Source organism: Oxyura jamaicensis, chromosome 4 (genome assembly GCF_011077185.1).
Source record: "Oxyura jamaicensis isolate SHBP4307 breed ruddy duck chromosome 4, BPBGC_Ojam_1.0, whole genome shotgun sequence".
NCBI lineage: Eukaryota > Metazoa > Chordata > Aves > Anseriformes > Anatidae > Oxyura > Oxyura jamaicensis.
Window position 1 is genome coordinate 2,300,706 of NC_048896.1, and position 9,369 is coordinate 2,310,074.

The following is a 9,369-nucleotide window of genomic DNA, read 5'->3' on the forward strand; positions in this document are numbered from 1 at the left end:
GAGAAGAGAAGAGAAGAGAAGAGAAGAGAAGAGAAGAGAAGAGAAGACTCCAATACATTTTTATTGATCCTTTTCTCATTTTCAGGAGGCTGACTGCCCATGTTTTAATATCTTACAAATTTGGAATTCTTAACCTTATTCTTTTCTCTTAAAAATGAATCAGCAGGTAACCTATGGAACAAAGATAGTAGACACATAGGGCAATATTCTGTATTGTATTACATCTTGTGACTCCCCTGTGAAATCAGTGAGTTGTAAATCAGCCCCGAAGTTAGCCTTAAGTGGTACTAAAACACCTAATGGATTACCAAAAAAAATAAAATAAAAGGGGAGAGAGAAAGAAAGATACCACTCCTTTAAGGTCAAATGCTATAAGCAAAATTTGTCTTTCTAATATGGTGCTGTTATGATATTAAACTGTTAACTTCAGTGCTAATTTTGCCATACAGAACAGTGCATTTCCAGTGCACTTCTCATATCCTACAAGACTGACAGATGCACATGATGAAGCTGCACCAGAAGGCTCCTTTAATGTATCTCTCCAGTTTGCAAATACCTCAATGTACACTGCTTTTCCTTCAGAGGCAAAAATAGGAGCATTATGAGAAAGCATGTTTTTGTGTGTGTGTGTGTTTGTGTGTGATGCCACATTTTGTTTGGAACAGCCTTTATGGAGAAGATTCGTTTTCAGAGATAATTTTATTAAGCTCAGGCTCACTTGCATTTGGGGCTACTTTCTTTATATTAAATACTCCAATTGAGTATATTCTTACCTAACTAAAACATTTAATCTTGAGAGACTTTTTATGAGCCAGTTTTTACTATTACAGAAATTCAATTAACTCCATAATTATGAACACAATTACCATTGAGTGTTACATGCGATTTGGTAGTAGTAGCTACACAGCACACACATACACGTCACTTTATGATTAAAAACATAGTAATAATAACAATAGGTAAAAATTCATGTTCTTCAGGTTTTGTGCACTGTTTTACACATACAAGCAATTTTTAAATATCCTGTTCACATGTGGCACTGAAGTGCTTAATTGCAACAAGCACATTATCTACAACCTGTGGGCTGGATTCCTAGCTGATGGAAAGTCACCCAAACTGTGACGATTTACCTTAGATGTCAGCCCAGCCCCATTAACCCATGCTGGTACAGACTCAAATCCACAGCAAGGGCAGTCTTTTAAAACTTTACATCCAGGCACTGCCAAAAAAAAAGAGCTTCCAGGCAGGGGAAAGGCTGCACATGATTGCCACAACACTGCTCTTAAAAGCCCTTCGCAACAGGCATGATGAATGGGAGTTTCAGGGTGGAGCTGGCGGGTCAAGAGCCATGATCTGTGCGCCTGCACAGACGCGCTGCCTGGCAGTCACCGGCGTACGAGCCCATATGCAGGTTATTCTCCTTGCAAGCAGGGTGGCTGCGCGTTGGAGCACTGCCAGGCAGATCCTGAGAGCACTTCACTGCTTCTTTAGAAATTAAAGTGCGTCAGTTTTTATGCCATGTAATGAAGCACCAGAGTGGTCAGCGAGGGGCCTAGGGACGTTCGTTTGTTTTTTTTCAGACCGAGATGGCTAAAAGCAAAGTTTACGAGCACAGTCGTGATACGGTCTTACTTGGGGCAAAGGCAAGTTGAGAGCGGACCGCTGCTCTCAGAGCACACCCGTTTCTGCAGCTCTTGCAGAAATACCCCGGGAAATGGTCACCACACAGAAGTCAACACTCACTGCTGTGACAGTTGGAGTACCTGTGACATCTCCTGTGTCAGAGGCATTTGTTGACTTCTTACCGATAGTCTCTGTGCTGGGTACACTGCACCTTGGAGTGTTCAGGTTGCATCATTAGCACGCTATGCTATAAGGAAGGCAAACTATTTCATCCGGGCTAAGATCATTACAGACATTATGCAAACTAATTCTGATATCACTCATGCAATCTTTTGCTTGGGCTAAGCAAATCTCCAGTCCATGTAACTCGGTCTAAATTCCTGAATACCAACACTACTGTGCCAATTTATGTCAACTGAAGGTCTGGCCCCATATACGATAATCTAATCAGAACCCATTTCTGCTGACACAAGGATATCTGCAGTGATCTCCAGCTTCACCTACCCTCCCTCGCATGCGAGTGTTTCCCACCTACAGGTAAGTGCATAGTGGGTAGCACTGGTGGGTAACACTCCTTCAACCCAGCAACCAGGGCTCTACCAACTGATGTCCGTGGACTTCACACACACAAGAAATCAGCAGAGTTTTATGATAATCACTGTTCAAGTAATTTAAAATCAGAATTACCCATGTGATTTCTCCACGTACAAAGTGATCCACAACAGACAAATCTGAATTCAAAACATGCTCACGTGAAACATTCAAAAACACAAAACCCAGTTACAGCTCAGTCCTTGTGGGTGCTAGTCTCTACTGGAAAACTGTCACATACATTTCTTTTTTTTTTTTTTTAAGTGAAGGGTATAATAAAATAAGGGTATAATAAAAACAGAGGTTAAAGCACTTCCAGACTTGCCAAGGAATAGGTCTTACCAAGGAAGTCAAACATTTAAGCTTTAATGGAAAAATATAAATGCAAATATATATAAAATGAACCATAAAATAAGCTTCTTATGGAAATTCATGCCTCATAACAAGAATGGTACATATATTTCATAACATGTCAAACCCACCAGACGTGTCCTTTCATGCCTTCCTCACTCTAGGCACAATAACCACCCAAAAAGTTACATAATGGCACTGGGAACAGTTTTCCAGCCTTGGGATATGGAGCCAATATCTCAAGATCCTGGTTCAACCTGCAATCTTAGTCCGGAAAGCAGGCAGACAGGAGAAGAAAATGTATTTATTTTGCTGTATTTAAGTTCGCACAGGCTGGAAAAAGCTCTCAGCTAGAGGAAGACTCCCCTGTGTTGCCATATATAATCACTGTGATTTTAACCACATAAAGCAAGCCCTGGGTAAGCCAGAGCCAGTCCACCCTTGCTACTGGGGGTGTCTTAAAGCACCAGCCCGTGAGATGCCCGGCTGCAGCTGCCAGGGGGAAAGGAAGCCCCTGCACACGGACAGTGACCGCGGGCAGCACAAAGCTGCAGCAGACGCTCTGCCATCACAGCACGGGGTCGTGCGCCACGTCCACAGGCAGCACCAGAGGCCTCGGAGCAGCGAGATCACAGCCCAGAAGCAGCCCTGATTCAAAAACTATGAAATGTCCCTGATGCCCAGGAGTCAGACATCCTCTAAAGCACACTATGTACATCACTGCAAATGAAGCTGCCATGTGATTATTTTCCAAAACAACATCTCACTCTACTCTGCCGTGGAAGAAATGGAGTCCTTATTCCTCTTTAATATTCATCGGGTGCAGAGCTACATTAACAGCTAAGTTTTAATTTCAGAAACATTCTGACATTTACAAAGAACTGATTCCAGCCCTGGTTTCACACTTTTTTTTTTCTTTTTTTTTTTTTTTTTTTTTTTTTTTTCTTTCTATTATCACTGTTATTACTAGTATTAGTACCACTGCAGAAGTGATTTAAAGGTCCTGGACATGTTATTAAAATAGTTCTACTCTCTTCAGCATGAATTCTATTATTTTATAAACAAGAATAATCTTTTTTGAAAGGGACTTTGAAGTACTGCTTACTCCTCTCTTCACTCTGAAACAGAAGTATTTTTGCTAGGAAAATCCCAGGTAAGAACAAGTCCAAATACCTAAAGCTGATGGAAAAAGATTTACTGTACAATGCTGAACACTACCCAGATCTGCTCATAAAATCTGAAAAAAATAAAAGGCCAGTACCAGCCAAATCCGAAAAATTCTCAGGGAGAGAGAGAGACCTCATGGAAGCCTTCGGCGTTAGTCCCCATATTTATTTTCAGGTTATCATTTCCTGAAGCACAGGCACATGAGGCTAGTGATTTTACCTAAAGGGCTGCTTTAGCTGCAATTTAGGAATTTTTGTTTACTGAGATAGCCCAGCAGCTTACCCATGCATGTTAGTGCATCAAACCTCTTTTCCATAGCGTTCACTAAATAGAAACTCAAAAGAGTCTTAGGCGTAGATTAAATACTTTCAAAAATCAATTCTAGGCTGGCATATAAGTTAACCAGTCTGACCTTGTGATTTACAGAGCAAACACTTCTTTAGGAAACAAAGTGTAGGAATATTTGATGTTTCAGTAATTATTTGAGATAGTACCACATATAAAAAATGAGAAACCCTGGCAATATTTAAGGAAGTTTATCTATGGATAATTCCATAAAATAGGGCTCATTCAGAGGTTTGGGACGTTGTAACATTAAAACGCGTTAACAAAAGACAATATCCAGTCTGCAGCCCAGTGAAACTCTAACAATCACTTTGAATTTCAGGTAGCATTGCGAAGAAGAGAAAAACACATAACCTGGTTCCTACCTGATTACTCCAAATGTTTAACTCTGGAAGCTTAATGTCAAGAAGTACAGTGCTCAAGATAGCAGCAGCATGACATGCAGTTATTCTGCTGGCTAAAGAGCATCCTCCAAACTACCTTGGGAACGATGCAAAATAGTTATAAAACATATTTCTTCGGCTGCATGTTCCTGAGGATGGAGTGCATATTTAATGCCCAAGTACTAATGTGCCTTGCAACAGCATTTTTTCATTCTTACTAGTGTCAACAGCAGTGTAACCCCAGAGCTTTCAAATAAACGTTTGCATTAGTTTGATCATATAAGTGTGCTACCCAGTAATTAAATCCAGTTTGTATTTTTAAAGTGCACACCGAGCAACACCCTGCGCAGAGCTAAAGCACATCGTATTTGTATCCACCACCTCTCAGTTCTGGGAAATCCATAAATTCATTTGTCAAAGGTAAAAATACTTACGCCAAATTCCTGCTAAATCTTTTGAAATGGTTTGTTCAAACTCTTGACATAACGTTTTGCTCTAAACAAATTTCTAGGCAACCCTGTGATTTTCCATCTCTGAAAATATACTGTTTCCCCTCCATGAAACTAGAACAGAGGGTCTGAGAGAAAGGAAATTATTAAGCATTCTAGTGGGTTTTTTCCAACAAAAACTAAGATAGAGGTCAATGAATAAGTATGTGCAGGCTGGAACTTAAATCCTCTGGGGTGACTGTAGGCTAATTAATAATTAATGCCAGAGACATGGTGTTTGAAATGCAGATGTGATAACTGGAGGCCTGGCAAAGCTGTTCAGAGGAAGCAGATTTGGATGCTATAGGGAATAGGCACTCCCTTGCCGGCTGGCTCTGAAAGCAGACCTGGGTGCAAAGCAGGGCCTATGGTTTAGATTATATTCCCCTCAGCTGTTAATTACCTGAACCTACTTTGAAGTTTTTCTCTTTTTATCCTCTGCATGAAAAGAGATTGGTTCAGCCAAGGGACTTGAAAAAATGATCAAATACATGGAGTAGAGGAGGGGAATAGAACTTCAGATATAAAAAAGATAAGGAAGAAAAACACTCAGGGAAACACACAAGAACATATTAGGAAGTGCGCGAGTGCGGCTCGCTGTTTCGGGCGAGTTGTGCTGCTCTGAGTTATTTCAGCCATTAAGTAAACCCCTGCGCATTTTACGAACAGATTTGTTAAAAAGAACCTCTCGCTATATGTATATAGTTTACATTAATTATTTGATGAAAGGACCGTAGGTGATTTTCTATGCTATTTTTAATTCAATAAAGTCATTTAAACCTCCTTCTGTTTGGGGCTATTTAATGAGGTGTGTAACATTAACAGAATCACCAATGAGCTGTTACTCCAAGTATTCAGATTTCGCAGAAATCGCTCGCTCCCCGAACGGAGGAGGGACCCCGGACCGCGGGGACCCCTCGCTGCCATCGGGGGTAGGGGGGCGGGGGCAAGCGGGGCGTGGGGGAGCGGTGCCGGGCAGAGCCCCCCGCCTGCCCCCGGCTCCTCGGGGCTCTGCCTCGCCCCGCTGGGGGCACAGAGGCACCGAGGCGGCCCGAGGGGCCCCGGCCGGTCCCCCCTGAGGGTTCCGGGCTCGGTGCGGGCCGGGGCAGCCGTACGGGGCCGGGGCGCTCCCGTTTCCGAGCGGCTGCCCCCGCTCTGGTCTTGACGCTCTTCCCCGCTCGTTAGAGCCCGTCGTTTCAAAGGCTTCCCCGACCAAACTTCCCAGGAACTTCACTTAAAACCCTTTGAAAAGAAACGGGAAGGGGAGGGGGGATTTGGGGGAATACTGCCTTTTTTTTTTTTTTTCCCTGAAGTACAGGAGGACGAGGTGATCCCTCGTGAACCCAGGGCTGGCTGTGCTTAGCAATGAACCCGGAGAAGCGGCCGCGCGGCGGGCTGGCCCCGCGCATACACCTGCACGGCGGCCCTGCTCCTTCGTGGCACCGGGTCGCGGTGTCGCCGTGCCCACCTGCAGCTCAGCCAAGCTCCGGGCCGAGCTGGCGGCCCGGCACGGCTCGGCACAGCTTGGCACGGCTCGGCACGGGGGCGCAGACCCGCTCCCACCTTGCCCCAGGGGGACCCGGGGACACCCCGCCCCGGCGGGAGGCGGCTGGGCCGGAGAGGGGGCTTTTAATGAAATCATAACATTAAAAGAGTTTTATATTAAATCCTGTTAATTTTCGAGGTGAAGGCTGTGAAGTGAATGCGAGGAAGCATTAAAAGGGAATTGAATTTGCATTCCTTATGCTACAGGCACATGTTTACATGACCTTTAAAACAGAATTAAAGCTGTATCATCAGCAGCTGTAGGCAATTCACATTACTAAGGCAATCAAATCAGAAGGCTAAACTAACTATAAAACATAAATTAAACCGATAGAGAATCATCCTAATTCACTAGGTTTACTTGCAATTTACTTAGCCGCTACTAGTAATTTCTAGGCACTTGGCAGAAGAAGCCGCGCACGTGAAGGTGGCACTCGGGGAGGGCGCAGGCCGGCAGCAAACAGCCGCGGAGCTGCGGGATCAGGGGCCGGACCCCCGCCCCCGGTGGCACAGCCTCCTCCCCGCACAGCCCCCCCCCCCCCCCCCCCCCCCCCCCGGGGGACAGCCTCCCCCCGGTACAGCCTCCCTCCCGGTACAGCCTCCCCGGCGAGGCCGCGTTTCCAGGGCTGCACGAAGGGCTTACAGGCGGGTGGGTCCCCGTGGTTTGCGCACCCCCAGCGTGAGCGGGATGCCTCAAACTTCCCCGCAGCACCTCCATGATGAAAGATGAAATAACCCCAAATCCGAGGGGCTCGGCGCGGCGCCGCTCCCCTCCGCCCTCCCGCCCCGTCCCCAGGGGATGCTCTCAGCCGCCCGCAGCTCAGAGAAACCAAAATCTTAATGATTTCATGAAAAGTTTGCGGGGAGAGCATCCCCGGCTCCGCTCCGGGTAGCGGGGACCACCGGGCAGCCTCCGCCTGCCCCGTGGAGGCCGGGCCGCAGCCTCTTTCATTTATTTGTGTTTATTCCTGCCGGCCAGGGGGAGCCGGGGGGCTGCGGCTCCCCTCTGATGGCTTTTCTCCCACGCGTGTCTCGGCCCGTCCCGGGAACTGCCCCGCTTTAGGGCCCGCACGGCCCCGCTGCCCCCCCCCCCCCCCCCCCCCGTGCCCCCTTCCCGCGGGAAGGCGAGGGGGCGAAACGGGGGAAGGGGCGGCGAAGCCTCCAGCGCCTTTAAGCAGGCTGCCCCTAGGATAAATAAATAAATAAAAATAAAAAAGAGGTGCCAGGAGATGCCAGGCGAGGCGGGGAGAGGGAGGGCGGCCGGAGGAAGCCGCCCCCTCCGCGGGGCCGAGGCAGGGCACAACGCCGGCCTGGGGACGGGGCTCGACCCCTGGAGGCCGGGGGGCGGCAGGGGGCGGTGGCTGGGCCCGCAGGGCCGGGGGGGGGGGGGTCGGGCTGAGCCTTTGTGTGCCCTGCGCGCAGGCGGGCGCAAGTTGCGCAGCCGGCCGGCACCGGGGTGCGCCAGGCATTTACCTGCCCCGGCCCCGTGCCCGTGTCCGAGCAGAGCTGCCTCGTGTCCCTCAGCGCTTTCTCGTCCCCGAGAGCTGTTCCCGGAGGAAACATCCCTCAGCCTGGCCTGAAAGTTCGGCTTTTGTAACGGCTTCGATTCGCGCAGCGCGAGTGAAGCAGGGAGCAAAGTTTCTGTCAACCCAAAACCATTTCTTCTGCGGGAAAACAAAGAATTAGCGGCACCACGGGCGTCTTTCTGAACGTGACCCTAGGAAGGACGAGGCACCTCGGAGTGCGAGGGACCTGCAGATCCCTCTGCAGGATCACGGACATCACCGAGCAATTCGCACGCTGACTGATAAGCTGGAAAAAAACGTACAGTTAAAAAAAAAATAAAAAAAAAAAAAAAAAAAAAAAAAACAGGCACGTTGAAATTATTCAGCAAACTAACAAACACAAAGCATGTATTTGTCAGCCTAGGAACAGAGCGATTTGTCTTCGGTGTCTCGTTAGCCAACAGAGGTTAAGCAGCACGCCATTCGGCGCGGTTTCAAACCCAGTCCCCTTCCTTTAGATGTGTCTGAGCGGGATCCTGCACCTTCAGGATCCGTGTTTGAATTATTCCCGAGCTCCGCGCGTGGGGCTGCTCCGCGGGGAAGGTCCCGGTGCAGAGGGGGGCGCCCCGAGGTGCTGCGCGGACCCAGCACCCCGGAGGTGCCCCGGGAGCCGCCGAGCCGCTCCTTGCCCTGCTCTGCAGCCACCCCCGACGTTTCACCGCCTGGATTTAAGGCAATGCAAGACGGACCGGTCCCACGGTTAAATAATATTTTTTTTTTTTTTTTTTTTTTTAAGTGCGTTTTGGAGAGACTTTCCGGAATCTTTTTGCTCTCGGCAGCAAACCAAACAAATTTTCGCTCCGGTACCTGCCACGCATCCGCCGAGCTACAGAGAGCAGGGACCTGCCCGTGACGTGGTAGCGCACAAACGAACGACATCTTTTTCTCCCCAGCAAGTATATTTTTCAGACATTAACAGCGTGAAAAAAAAATTATATATATATATGTAATACTCATAAATGACGATTTGAGCAGAGCAGCGAGGAGGTGCACACAACGATTTGGAAACCGCAGCGGTTAGAACACGAATGCAATTTACCTTGCGATTTTCTCTGCCCGTGCCTGGCTTTATTGTCCCTGCCTAGCCCTGCTCCGGCGCAGGACCGGCCCCGCCGCAGCCCCGCTCGCTCCGTGCCGGGCTCGGCGCTAACGGGCTCTGCGCGCCGGGGGCTGCGGCCGTTCTGACATTGGGACTCTTTTAATTTGCAATCTGTCAGTCCATCTCCCGGCTGCGGCTCTGAGATGGCAGTGTGCTGGGGCTCTCCCTCTCCCTGCACGACATTTACTCACGTTCGAGAACAGCCAACAGAG

The 9,369-nt window shown here is 48.3% G+C and overlaps 1 long non-coding RNA gene across 5 annotated transcripts in view; it reads right to left on the bottom strand.

The window, feature by feature from the left end:
- LOC118166496 overlaps nucleotides 1-9,369 on the bottom strand; it is an 87,172-nt gene that overhangs the window by 74,995 nt on the left and 2,808 nt on the right. For 3 of the 5 annotated variants that reach the window (XR_004750533.1, XR_004750530.1, XR_004750534.1), the window contains exon 1: nucleotides 9,098-9,363. The exons of the other annotated variants lie outside the window; for them this stretch is intronic. This is a non-coding gene — a long non-coding RNA (uncharacterized LOC118166496). Of the gene's footprint in view, nucleotides 1-9,097; nucleotides 9,364-9,369 lie in introns of those variants that run through there. 5 annotated transcript variants of the gene reach the window in all.